The sequence below is a fragment of the Cupressus sempervirens genome, chromosome 7, assembly GCF_028749045.1.
Source record: "Cupressus sempervirens isolate cs-2001-9-10 chromosome 7, ASM2874904v1, whole genome shotgun sequence".
Taxonomy (NCBI): domain Eukaryota; kingdom Viridiplantae; phylum Streptophyta; class Pinopsida; order Cupressales; family Cupressaceae; genus Cupressus; species Cupressus sempervirens.
Genome location: NC_143124.1, coordinates 117,310,612 through 117,324,895, shown reverse-complemented (window position 1 = coordinate 117,324,895; position 14,284 = coordinate 117,310,612). Strand labels below are relative to the sequence as shown.

At 36.0% G+C, this 14,284-nt stretch overlaps 1 pseudogene across 1 annotated transcript in view; it reads right to left on the bottom strand.

Moving 5' to 3' along the window:
• The window catches only part of LOC149545787 (pentatricopeptide repeat-containing protein At1g03100, mitochondrial pseudogene), a 69,013-nt pseudogene that overhangs the window by 39,226 nt on the left and 15,503 nt on the right, over positions 1–14,284 (bottom strand). The window contains exon 2 of the transcript XR_016353618.1: positions 2,021–2,103. The product of XR_016353618.1 is annotated as a pentatricopeptide repeat-containing protein At1g03100, mitochondrial pseudogene (transcript). The remainder of the gene's footprint in view (positions 1–2,020; positions 2,104–14,284) is intronic.

Genomic DNA, 14,284 nt, shown 5'->3' with positions numbered 1-14,284 from the left:
TCCCAAACTCTTTTTTTCAACTTAAGGTTTAAACTTCTGAAATACAAGAAATGCATATGATATCTTTTTAAGATACACCCACATTTTTCTATTGAAATCATCAACAAACAACAGAAAACACCTAGCCCCAAGAATAGGAGTAGTCGTAGTGCCACAGATATCGGCATAAACAAGCTGAAGTACCTGAGAAGCTCACCATGAATCGCCACTTGGGAAAGGTGTGTGATGTTGCTTCCCAGCTTGGCATGCATCACAAACTCCAAGCTATTGAGTCTGAATCTTTGGCAATCCAAGAACAAGCTCATCCCGAGCAAGCTGTGAGGGATAATGCACATGTAAGTGCCCATATCGCTGATGCCAAAGTGTGCTAACAGAAGATCACCAAGCTCCATAGCTAAGTCCCGAGAATCACCAGAATCAGTAAGTCAGAAAATATCATGATCCTCAAGACCCACTGCAACAATAGATTGAGTCACCCTATTAGTAATGGTACACTGATGTGAACTAATGGTGACATCCAACTGTGGAGAATGTCACAACAACAAACTGACTGAGAGTAGATTTAGTTCCATCCTTAGAACATAGTACACATCGAGGAAAATGAGATTCTTCCCAACAGACTGTATTTGAATGTTGTCTTTGCCAACAACAATGTACTCTTCTCCGCCACCAAAAATAATAGAATCTGTGTAAGGCTGGTAGTCAGTGAACTAGTCTCTATGGTGGGTGAAGTGATGAGAGGTACCTGAATCAATGTACCAAGCAGATAACTTCACATGATCTACGTGTCTTTTAGCCATAAAGATGTAAAGGGCAGATTTTGTCTGCTCAGTGTGCTCTACACTGTTTGCTTTGAGCTGCAAACCTGATTGCTTAGATTGTGCAGCTAAGCATTTCTGACATTCAACCTTCATGTGCCCAAACTTGTGACAATAGTAGCATTGAATGTTCTCCTTACGGGACCATCTAATGCTGGAGCAAATGACTTTTGCTAAGACAGTTGCTAAACCTTGCCTTTATCCTTCTGAAAGGATTTAGTAGCAAAGGCTTTCTCTATGGAGGTGGAGCTAGAACTGCTACTAAACTCTTCTTTCCACCAATCTTGCTGAAGCAAAAGTGTGCAGAGATCAATGAACTTCAAATCAACACCAGAAGGCGTGATGTTGAGAGTCTCGATAAAATGCTCATAGGACTTGATGGAGCCCAGGATTCTAGAATCGATTTGTGCACATTGTCTAATCTATTCAAGCTGATAAAGCAACGAAGATTTACTATTCAAAGTTGTGTGTTTAAATATATTGCATCCAGATCAGATTGATAAAACAGAAATTCTCAGTTCTTACACTCCTTTTGGGAAGATGATTAATAAGTGTTTGGAAAGTTTTCCTCGGATCCATTTAACTGCCAAGACCAGATCGATCACATGAAGTGTTTCATAGATTGAACTAATAATAATAACTCCAGATTTGACAAGAAATTATTCAGCACTGGATGATCTTGGGTGAGAATTAGGAAGGAATTCACATCCATCATTTAGGATTGTTCATTTTGTAAGTAAGATGGCAAAGTCTGAAGCTTAAATTCACAGTACTTATATTCAAGGCTTGTTCTCTACATTATTACATATGGGGAGTTTCAGACAATGGACTGAAGGCAGATATCATTTATATTATCTTCCTTCAGGAATGTGAGCACCAACTAGAAGTAAAAGGACATTATCTACAAAATTGATGATGCTTTATTTGTTCAAATTTTAGACCAGACATGAAGGTTATTTATATCACACCAATGAAGGCTTGAGGAAATGTGCAATAAGTAAGAAATTTGAAAAAATTACTTTTATAAAAACCATCAACGAAGTTGTATGGGCAAACAGTGGATTGTTTCATATACATTAAATTAGAGACAGAAAAAAACTGGTACAATTCAGAGTTGTGTTCCGAATATAGAGAAAGCATTCATCTGATTTTATTCAAAAAGCTGGTACTTCCATAATTTATGAAGCAAGGGGCATATGGACCTGAAAATGCAACTGACTTTCCTCGCAGCCTGCCCAGCCAAAGCATGTCTTCACTTAATATTCTTTTGGAGTCCCGTCTCATGCTGCAAAACATTGACAAATGAATGGTAATCCACATCACACCCAGTAAATATATGCTGCTAAGTATAAAACTAAATTCTCGAAAAAAGAAAAAAAAATCAGTCATGAGAGCCAACAATTATTACAACAGCCCAGTGCTTATGGAAGAGACATCAGACTTTGAAGACGGAAATGGTTTTCATCATTCAGTATGGCAAGGTGTTTTCTTTTATTAAGCCTAGGTAATTGACATGGTGGTCAAACTTCGGCGATATATTCCATGCACTCAGTCACAATGTATTTCAAGTATGAAAAGTGATGAGTTTCAAGCTTCAGGAGCCACGATGGAGATAGTGCAGTGGCAAGGCATTTTTACTGAAGAAAGTATATGATAGAACCAATAATTTGGTATTCATGACAATTTTATATAGCGACAATCTCAGTTGAAGAAGCCCAGGCAGATCCAGAATGTGGTGACTGTGAGAAAATTTTGTTCGTTTGTTAAAAGCTGATGACACACAGAAATAACCAAACAGAACCATTAATCATAATTTGATGATTCATATCTAACAGCTCTCTGTTTTGTTGCAGGCTCATGAGCGCTCAGGAAACAAAGGAATAAATCTTCGAAGGCAAATGTTTCAAAAAACAAAGTGCAGACGAGAAAGGATTTGTGCGGATGAAGAATATGGGACTCCCAAAGTGCTCAATTGAGAATTGAGAGCTTCACGGGAGGAATTGAAAACAAGTCCCAGTGTATCTGGAGATATATGCGTGAGCATGGAGTCTCTATTTCCTTCAAAAGATCACGTCTGGTTTTGCAAAACACCAAAGAAATTAGAACATACATATCTCATGAACCAACGGAATACGCATTCAAGCAGTGGACACAAAGGGCATGAATACACACCGATGAAGAAATATAAGACAGGAGTAATTAAACCACCGATTATATTTGGATATAATTAAAATTATATTAAATACTTAATAATGGTTAGTTATTAGTAGTGAAAAGGTGCCAAGTTTGATTAAGTAACCAATGCCTTTTGGTGCTCTATAAATATGTAATGTAAAATCAAACAAACCACCGTTCATATATACCAAAATTCTGTGCATATTTCTAAAGCATATGTGCTATTTAAATTACTTCCTTGGAAAAAAATTGAAGTTTGAACCAAGCTCCTAGATATTGAATTATTGGGCATAAATTTCAATATTGTTTGAGACTAAATTGTGTTGAGTGGAGCATCAGCATCTGAGTGTCTTCAATACGATTTTTTCTACAATATAATCAGTAAGATTTTTTATTTGCTTTAGAGTTTAAATACTATATAGCTTGTCCTTTATGATCATCTTTATTTTGTATTAATAATTTTTTATTAAGATAAGTGGATCAAATTGTTCGTTCCTACTTAAACCTGATAAATACAAATATTGTGAAATATTGTGATTGTTTCCTTATTTGCTTAGTTGCCGATTCGTGAAACAAATCCAATTTGGGCACACAAATCAGATCCGTGGATTCAGGATTTTTTTTTTCCAATAATGATTCGTAGAAGATTCATGTGTGTATATATATACACACACACACTAAAAACTAAGAGAAATTATTTCATAGTATGAATCTATGATTCTAGTATGCATCTATGAATCTAGTATACTTGATAATTAATCTATTTTCATGATTATAAAGAAAATCAGAACATTCACATTCATGATTTTATGTTTTTGTAATTTATCAATAATTATTAATGCATTCATTCTATGTATTTAGAAATCAAGATCAAAGCTTTATTTTACGAATATTATCATCCTTTTTATTTATTGTCAATTTTACACAGGCAAAGGTGATGGGTACACATTTGAAGAATTTGAAAAATGTACTTTTTTTCTTTTCTAATTACATTTTGCCTATATCCTAGGAAACAGTAATGAGAATGTGAAATTGCAAACATTTATGAATAGAAAATCTATGGAACTTAACATCACTTTCAGCACAGAAGATTTTTCTTTAGGTGCTGACATTTTTTATTTTGAATATATTTTTGTTTGCCTTGCTAATATCTAGGGTGAGACCCTAAGATAATGGCTACACCTTAAGAATATTAGGGTAGAGTTGGGGAACTGTGTCATCCATCTAGTGGTACACCTTACTCTAAATAGTTTGCAACACTCATCTCATGTTATGTATGTAATCAAACAACTTCATTGGCCTATGGGTACCAGCCTTTGGGTGGATAGGAGACCTCTCCCAAATCCTATCCATAGTCACAGGAGGCAAAAGAGATTGAGTCAGACATACCTGAGATATGACCCATATGAAAATTCTTAAAAGCAGGCTCATCTTTGGAACCTGCCAAATCCTGCAACATAGATTTTGTGTTCATCTTTTGAAATATTCAGATATAAAATTAATAGAGGAAGTTTTCTCGTACAATTTTCTCAATTTTCAGACATAGGGTTTCAACTTTCAACCCAGGTTTTGCACCAACAGCTAACTGCAGCTGGGTTCACAATAGGATTACTGAGATCCATCTTGTAACTAGAACTACACAGCAGAAAGATTCAAGGAATTACAATGATATAATCAGCATTGTTCCAACTTTAACCCTCGGGTTGGTTTCCTTTGGGTTCTGTTCCTGACCTTGTATTGCCATGGATTCATGCTGGATCCATCAGGATCCTTGGGCCACAGATCCTAACAAATCCATAGGCAGGATGACGAACCCTGCCTGGATCCTCACAGATCCACATGCGAATCCGGATACAAAGTCTAATTCGCGAATCTAGTAACTAAGCTTATTTGTATCTATTTTGTCCCTATAAGGGTTCAAACATCATATACTAGTTCAAATACGCATGAATATGAAGTAATTTGATGCATCCTGATAATTAAATTGTTTATAGATTTAATATACATAATATCATAGAGTTGTATGTGAAAAAGTATAGTTTTGACTCTATCACCCTTTTAAATTTTGATACTGATCACTAACTCGCTCATAATTCTCAATCTATATGCTGGCAATAATCTAATCTCTTTCCTTTAAGGGTTTGATATCTATTTATTTTAATTTTTACATTTTGATCTTATTTCAGCATTCACAAGTTTATTAAAGTAATTCAAAGATTAATACTCACTATTAGCAATCTAGAAGTTTCCTTAACCTCTTGCCATTTCGGGAAAATATCTTTGCATTAGATCTATCTGCTATAAACGTCTTGGATCCAAGTTTGTTATCCAGGATCAAGTGCACTGGCCTTGGTTTTGCAGAGCCAGAAACGCAGAGGATCCACATCGAATTTAGCCACAACCAATTAGATATCCCAGCATCGAGCAGGCAAGGTTTGTAGGATTCTAATATACGGTCTTGGGAACCAACAGGACTTTGGTAAGCTTTGATGAGTGACAACCACAATATCCTCTCCCTCCATCTTACGACCGATGGCAAGTGACTGATCACGGATTTCCTGAATCCTATTCAGGTGTGCCTAGAGCAAGGTTCGCGCATGCATGATATTAGAAAATAGAGTGTTCTTTAAGAAGAAAACTCTGCTTTTATCAGAAGTCTCATGAAGACCTTTGAGATGTGCCTATATCTCAGCAGTTGTCTCACCAGAAGGAATCTGAGAGAGTTGATCATCAGCTATGGATAATTTGAGAAGCATCACCACCTCTCGATTATTCAGATTGCATGTATCCTAATTAGTACCAGTAGTCGGACACTTTGTAACATCCAAAACAAGTTGATTGGTATTCTGATATTTAAAAATTGCGATGATCCGTTGCTTCCAAGTGCCATAATTTCAACCATTGAATTTTGAGCTGTGCAAGCAAAATGTTTGTCAGAGATGCCATGGCACGTTTTTCAATGAAAAAATGTGAAAATCTGTGAAGGCACGTTCTTAGAGACAAAAATTGGAGTGACCTAGAAGAGAGCTTGAAAAACCCAGAAGGAATATGTTGTCAGTTTTTGGATCTACTAACTTGAAAATTGAGGCATGAAAATCGAGGCACCCAGAAAAAATGGAAGACGACCCATCGAAAAACCCACCAAGAATCTGCAAGGGAAAAATATTCCAAGCTCAAAATTTAGGGTTTCGAGCAAAACCCTAGCTGGCGGCTTTGAAGGTCAAATTTGCGCAAAGAATGGTGGTCATCTGAAAAAAATGACCGATCTACTCCCCAGACTGCGACTACAAACTGAGACAGTGCTAAAAAAATAGTTTGTCCTCCAAATAATGGCAGATGTGGCAGTAGCAGGTGTTTAAAAAATGCAAAGCCATCTGTAAAAAATGTCAAAAAAGAACGACCTGTGTCGTGAGGATCTAGTCGTGAGCTGCCATACATCGAAAAAAAGATGCCAAAATCCAGATAGAGCGCACAAAATGAGGCAAGAAGGAAATAGATTTCAGCACTCTCAAAAATCAGACACAAGTTGAAAGAAAATCATGTGGGTGCAAGCTGAAGACGCAATTTTTCTAGTCACGAGTAGGAAAAATAGCGTAAGATGTAGTCAATGGCTGAAATTTTTATCAACAAACCCTACACAAACTAGGGATCATTCAAGTTGCAGATAAATTTGTGATTTTTTTTCTCTGAAAAACCCTAGCTAAAGATATTGCATATGCGATTTTTTTTTTTTGGTTACTAATCTCCAAGATTCAAAAAAATAGAAATCTTCACAAAAACCGGAAACCCTAGTCAAAAATAATTTCAAAAGTTTTAACAAATAATTCCAAAAGAAATTATAATTTTTTTGAAAAAATTTGAAGTATTGGCTATGACACCATATTATGAAGTAATTGGAAAATATTTGCTTGTTATATACAGAGATTGAGAGGTCATTATATACAAAAGAATGGAACGATGTTTCCTTAAGAAACGATCATAAAGAATAGAAACATTTTATTCTAGCTAAAAGAAAGCTAAAAAACCTACAGCTAATGAAAGCTAACTAAATATTAGAAGCATTCTAATATTTACAATAGATTACCAGTAACTAACAATATATGATTATCTATTATCGTAATAGGTTTTTGCCAAACTAATGACAAAAATCATAATGTTCTCAGTGTTAGTTTTTATAGATCTCTGATAGATAAAACTATTATAGTAAATATGAACAGTAGTAAAATTCTTACTTCAATAACTGCAGAACAAAATTGTTCTTTAATGGCGAATGTTGAATTGTTGAGATGTAGAATATCTTCCACTTGAATATTGTTGATGACTTGTACTGCAAAAGGAATGTATCGATTGTCGTTCACTGAAGATCGCAGAGGAATGCTGAGAATTAATTTTGTAATTATAATGCAGATCGTTCGGACTAATTATGCCATGTATTGACTGTTATCCTCAGTGATCTGTATATACACTTATATGTTGTGGAGAGCCATGACCCCGTAGAGTCGTGACTCTACGTGGCCTTTGGCCATGAAGGGCCATGCCTCTACAGAGGCATAACTAACACCTGTTTGTTAGAGTAAACCAACAATGCTTTAGTATAAGCAATCGACAACATAATACATGACCACTGATAGTATATACATTATGATGTTCGCCGATATAATGCTGTCTGGAAATAGTATAATCAAATGCATATTTAAGACAATCATCTAAACAACATATATGTGTGTGTGTGTGTGAGAAACACCAATGAACATTATCAAATAAACCTCATACAGATTTGCATATATCTGATGAACATTATTACTTCTACTGATGCTATACGTCAACACTCCCTCTTAGCAAGGGAGAAGTAATACACCTTTAGATTTCAGAATAGAATATCTGAACACTTTATCTGATCTGAACACTCTGAAACAGTGACTAGTCAAATAATTAAAATCACCATGCTATGAACACTATCATAACATATATTATGATCTCTAATTGTCTGAAACAATATCTAAAGTAATCACAATAGTATGATCTCTAATTGTCCGAAACAATATCTAGAGATGTCCATGATAACATAATGGATTCATTATCTATGATCTCTAATTGTCCGAAACAATATCTAGAGATGTCAATGATAACAAGCCTATCATTTGCAAGATCGTCACCTTACAAATGATTACCTTTTGAATATATATGTCCATGAAAGATTGTCACCTTTCATTACATATCTGATGCGACTAAACAACAATAGAAGCATAAACTTGTAATCACCTAAAAATGGTCATCTAGACTATTAGCCCCCTTTTCAACATTTTGGTTAAATTAATTTAATCATTTACCTAGACCAAATTGTTAATAATCAATTTATTTGATTATAACCTATAGTTTGACTATGCTATCCTAAGTTCATTATTTGATTAAAAGAACATGTCCCCTTTTAATTAAATAAAAGACCCCATTCTTCCTAACCCACTTAAAGTGCACACATAAAGTCCTTTTTCTATTTTACAATTAAAAGAAAAGGCTTGTGAGATTTTTGTCTTATGTGACAAGTCAACTTATATTCTATTGGTTGACTTGTGTGTGCACATGGATCACTCCTCTTTTCGAATTCCACCGTTGATCATCCACCATCTTCATCTTGATCTCTACCGTCCGTACGACTTTAAAAGGGAGAGAGTTTTCCCCTTCAAAAGATCCATCCATCATTTGAATATTGTTATGCTACAAGTTTTCTAACAGGTTTCTTTGGAGCTTTGTGGAGAACTTCTCTTTCTTGTCTACATTCTCTCATCCATGGCATTCTAGCTTAGCTTAGCTTTCATTTTCACATTTAGCTTAAATCATATAGTCTAATAGTTGGATTGTAACACTCTCATACATGTTTTAGCATAGCTACATTTTGCATTTTCATCTTAGCTTAGTTTCCATAGTTGCATTGCATTCTTGAGGAACTCCTTGAGATATTTGCATTCTTGCATCTTGTCTTTGGAACCTCCCATTGCATGGTTTACTAGCAAGAAGAGTATCTCTAAAGCTCATCTGAGAGCTTTCTTATTCTTGAAATATACTCTCTTGCACTCCGTGGATAGGGAGCTCTAAGCCGGCATCCAAGTATTCCAAACTCATGGAATCGTTTGGATAGAAGGGTTTAAAGTGTGACACATTTCGAGTGTACATTTTTGGCGTCCATCGTGGGGCTCGAATCAAGTTTTTAACTCCATTTTCTTTTATTTTTCATCTCTAATTTTTTACAGCAGCATATTGGATCTAATCAAGTGCTTTTGTAGAATTAGCACTTTGGTTTTAAGGCCAACCCATAAGTAGATTGCTTTGAAGGCCAAAAATCTAGTTGGTTTAAAGATTTGATCATATCTTTTAAACCGCTTGGAGTTTGGTTCTGAAATTTTTTTTGCAAGTTGGGTATGTGTTCAAAATGTCTCAGTCTGATTTTCAGAGCATTTTGACATGATTTTCGGGAGTTATGATTTTTTTTTTGTTTTTCATAAAAAGTCGTTTCTGATCGCAAATCAACGCATTTTCCGAAAAAACTTACATTTTTAGAAAAAAATTTGAATTATAAGAGGGGTACTCTCTTTGTGTTTTGTCTTTTGAGGTCGTATTAGGGATCAAAAACCCGATTTGATAAATCTGGCCTGTTTTGACAAAATCAATCTCTAGGGTGCAAATGAAGAGATTTTTTTTAATTTCTTACATTTTTGAAAAGCTCTCTGATTTTTAGCAGGGGTCTCTTCTTTTTTATTTCTCTTTTTGGATCCGAAATAATAGCAAAAAAGTCTAATCTTGTTGACTAGATCAAAAGCAAAGAGTAAAAATGAGAGCATTTGTGATTAGTTTGCCCTTTCTTTGCATACACTTGATTGGAAGATAACTTGGATATTTGAGGCAACTAACCACTTTTTATTTTAGCTTTTTATATTATTTCACACTAACTTGTGGTGCTAACAAGTTGTGATTGCAGGTTGCCATCCTTGTGAAAAAATTTGAAACATTGCATAAAAAGAACGCATGTCAAAGCTCCAAATGCACAAGAGCTACTAATGATTGTTTGCAGGGCTGCCCAAAGCATAAAAACCCAAACTTTCTTGCTTTTTTGTTTTCATGTGTGGCATTGACTAATTGTTCATTTTTCATAGGCACATAAAACTTGTGATTGGAGTCTTTTGGTAATAGGAGAGTATGCTCTTCACCCTTGTGGTGAATCATAAATCTTGAGTTACCATTTGCTTTCAAAAGCAAGGGGTAACTGAATCTTCCTGGTGTGTTTGGGAGAAAATGATTGGAATAGGAGAGTATGCTCTTCACTCTTGTGGTGAATCAGAAATTTTGACTTCTGAAAGTTGATCCACTCTTTGTGTAGTTTAGAATCCTTTAGAGGGCCTGCTCTCGGACAACCTGAGAGGAACGACCCAAGTGTGGACAAGCAGATTACCCGGCTCTTCCAACCCACTATAAACTCAAGGCTATAAAAGACACAAAACCTTGGTAAACGTAGTGTTTGTCTTCACCTAGTGTGATCGCTTATGGGATTTCGACCATAGGGAGATCACTAGGCAAGAATGCTTAAGGTACTCTTGTGGTTGCGAGATCGGTTACTCATCGCAAGGTGAGGTGTCCCGTAATTGGGAGCAAGAGGAACACTATGAACGGAAGCCCTATCTAAACAGCCTAAGTTAGTAACTACCCTTTTTAGCCGCTCAACTTCTTGTTGCAAGGATTGATCCTAGTGGACTACTCGGATCACCCCAAGATTTTACACTCACCATATATGTTCCCTTGGTTGTGCTTATGGCACTTCCATGACAAAGCCAATATCTCTTGTGGGCAACCACTTGGTGTGAGGTGAAGGAGCATCAAGCGTGGGCCAAGTTGTTAAGTAATGAACCATGTCCTTTAGGTAGATATTGCTTGATGTGTTCTCGAATGTGCTAAACCTGTGAAAATCTTTTGAACATACACATGAAAATAATTCTAGGGATTTCTTTTGAGACCTTAGATATGCTTGTATCATGCAAGGTTGTTTTGTCCCTTGCTTGATTGTTTGAAGACTACTTCATGTGTCACTATCTTGCTTGGAAATAAATTATTTTTGAACATCAAACTTGCTAAGCTATCAATTATTGTCAAACTTTGTCAACCAAGTCAAAACATCAAGTGCAAACATTTTTTTGTGTTACTTACTAAGGGGGGTTTCATCATTTGGCTGTGATTTGTTATGTCTCTAGTGCTTAAACATGCTTAAAGTGGCTCTTTGGTCTTAGTGCTCTTGGTCTTTTTGTCTTCATGGTCTATGCATGCTTGCTAGTTATCCTTTTGCTAAAATGGTTACCTTGATTTCTTGACTACACTCTTGGGTTGGGAATGTTGTTCACTTGTCACCCTGCTTGCTCTATCTATTTGGCTATTTGGGCATCTTGCCTAGCTATTTACTTGAGTCATTCATGCCATAAGTTTCTTGGACATATTGTTTGACAAGTCACTTTAATCTCTCTCTACTATCTTGGCAAGTAAATACTCTACCTCCTATAGTTTCAACATCAAGTTATCTTCTAGGCTCTTTTATGCTTGGTTTTGCATCTAAAACTATGGGATCTAAACTTTGTGCTACCAAACTTCAACCAAATCTAGATGATCATGATATCCTCCATGTCACTAAAGAGTTTCAAGATCTATATGCACAATACAAAGAAATAGAAGAGACAAATGATCTTTCTTACCTTCATCTCTCTAAGCGCATGACAGAAATGAAGTCTAAACTTGAGAAAAGGTTGGAGGAGAAGATTGCATCATTACATGAATCTTCCTTAAGGTCTTTACATGCATGTGAGTCACTTTCTTTGAGGTCATCCTCTTCTTCTAGGTCTACATGCTCCACTTCAAGACATCAAATGTCTTCATCTTCTAGATCTAAAGACCTCTTTAGAGAACAAGCAAGTGATACCTCCTTTGAGCCTATGCCAAAATTTCATGATGGACCTATCTTTGACCAAGATAATAATGAAGACATGGATGCATTCTATTCACTTGAGAAACAACCAAAGGACTGTAGACATACTTTTGAGACAAATTTTACTCCCTAGGGGAATTCTTATGATGACATTTTGAGAACACTTCTTAGCAATAAGATCATCATGTTACCTAAGTCTAGCTCATATGGAAATCCATTCTTGGATATCTATTGTGCTTATCATCGACATAATGAGCATAGTACTTCAAATTGCATTGAGCTGAAACATAAAATCCAAGATCTTATTGATAATGGAATTATTGATACCTCTAATGACTCATGTGATGAGGATACTTCTCTTGAGCAAGATTACGTTGATGAACCTATGTCTAGTAGTGGCTCCATTACATCTTCCACTTCTTCCAACACTCAGGCATCTCCCAACACTTCAAAGCTTTCCAACATGCCTCTATCAAAAAAGGAATCTAATGCTTTCCACATTGACTATGTGTACCCTCAAGGGCTACCTCTAAAAGAAACTCAAGCTAACTTTCACTTGGCTGCAAACCTTTTCCATGCTACTAATCCTAAACATCCTCAATTTTCATGCACTACTATGCGTAATCAAAGCACTACTCCACTCCCTATTCATTCTCCCTTGTCCTTAGAAGTGGCTCCATGTCAAGAGGACTCTCAAAAAGAAAAAGCTAAATGTCAAGAAAGATCAAGATCAAGCACCCTTTCATCTCTTTCAAGATTTTTCCCCTCCATATCCTATAGCTAATCCACCTCCTAAATATGATGAAGACACCACTTCCACCATTTCCCTTGAGCTTACTGAAAATTATGAGAAAAGTTCTCTTCATATGCTATCCAAAGCTACTTGTCAAGATCAAAGCATCCCCTCATGTTCTAGTTCTCCACATCCACTTCAAAATTGTGCTCAAGCTTCAAGTGCTTCTATTAAAAATGTTGTTCCTATCAAAGGTACTCATGAGTCTATTGATGGCTTTGACCATGTTGCTCACTCTAAAGATGTTGATATCCCTTCCCACTATCCCTTTGCATCTTCTAAATCTATCCTTGGTCCTTATCCATCTAAGCTAAAGCATTCAAACCTTCCATCCATATTGGGGCCTTATGTTCCTGCATCTCCTACATTCACTCCTGGCTCATTCCCTAGCTCTCCTATAATACCTCAAGATCAACAAAGACACTCATCCTTGATGACTTTTCACCCATCTATACATCTAAACTAGTCATATCATCCTTATTCATCCACAAATCCCAAGTCCTTTGGAAGTGAGAATAAACATAAGAATCCATTGAAAAAGAAAGATCACTATGTCCCATCTAATCGACATGTGAATGCTAGGAAGGAGAATGCACAAAAGAGACCGCAAAGGTCCACTACTCAAAGAGCTAAACCAAAGAAAATATGGGTTCCTAAATCCATCATTATACAAATGCACTCTCAAGCACCCAAAGAATGAGGAAAATCTAAAGCTATGTGGATTCCCAAGTCTCTTTTAAAAGACTTGAATATTGAAAATATTTCAAAGTTGACATTCAAGCTTCCAAAGGCTTCCATTCCATCTTCTTCCAAAATTCTTCCTAAAAATATTCCAAAGCCTTCCACTCCACTTTTTTCCAAATCTCTTCTACCACCTCATGCATCTAAACCTCAGGCTATTTCATCCATGATTCCTCCATCATTCCAATACCCTTCAAGGTGTGTGTCAATGTTGATCTTGTCCAATATTTCAGCTACCCTCATGAAATCCTCTAAAGCTTACACTTACTTTCTATACATGAACTCTTATCCTCAATATATTCTTCCTACTACCATTTCTCTTTCATCGCCCTATCAACATCTTTGAGCATACCTTTCTATGGTCTTGTCTTATCATGACTTATCTTTCCTATAGGAGCACTATCTACATTCAAAAAGCTTGAGCTCTTTCTAAAAATTCAAAAGAAGAAAAAATAGAAAAAATCAAAAAAATTGAAAATGTGCCTTGGTGAAAACCACATCTTGTGGCACCTTGGTAGCAAAAGTAAGGAGAAATAAATTTATCCTATGGTGAAAACTACTTCTTGTTGCACCTTAGATAAGTACCATGATGAAAAGCTGGCAAACAGGCATCATGCGTAATTCTTCCATCATCCATCTATCCCCTCTTCTCTCTTTAATCTTGACAATGTTGAGCTATCTTTGCATATTGGCTATCTTATCCACCAGATTTTCTATTGTGCTCTCCCGTTCACTCATAGCCTCTATCTTGAGCTTTATTCTTATTGCTCTATCCCATTGCTATACTATCTAGTTGAC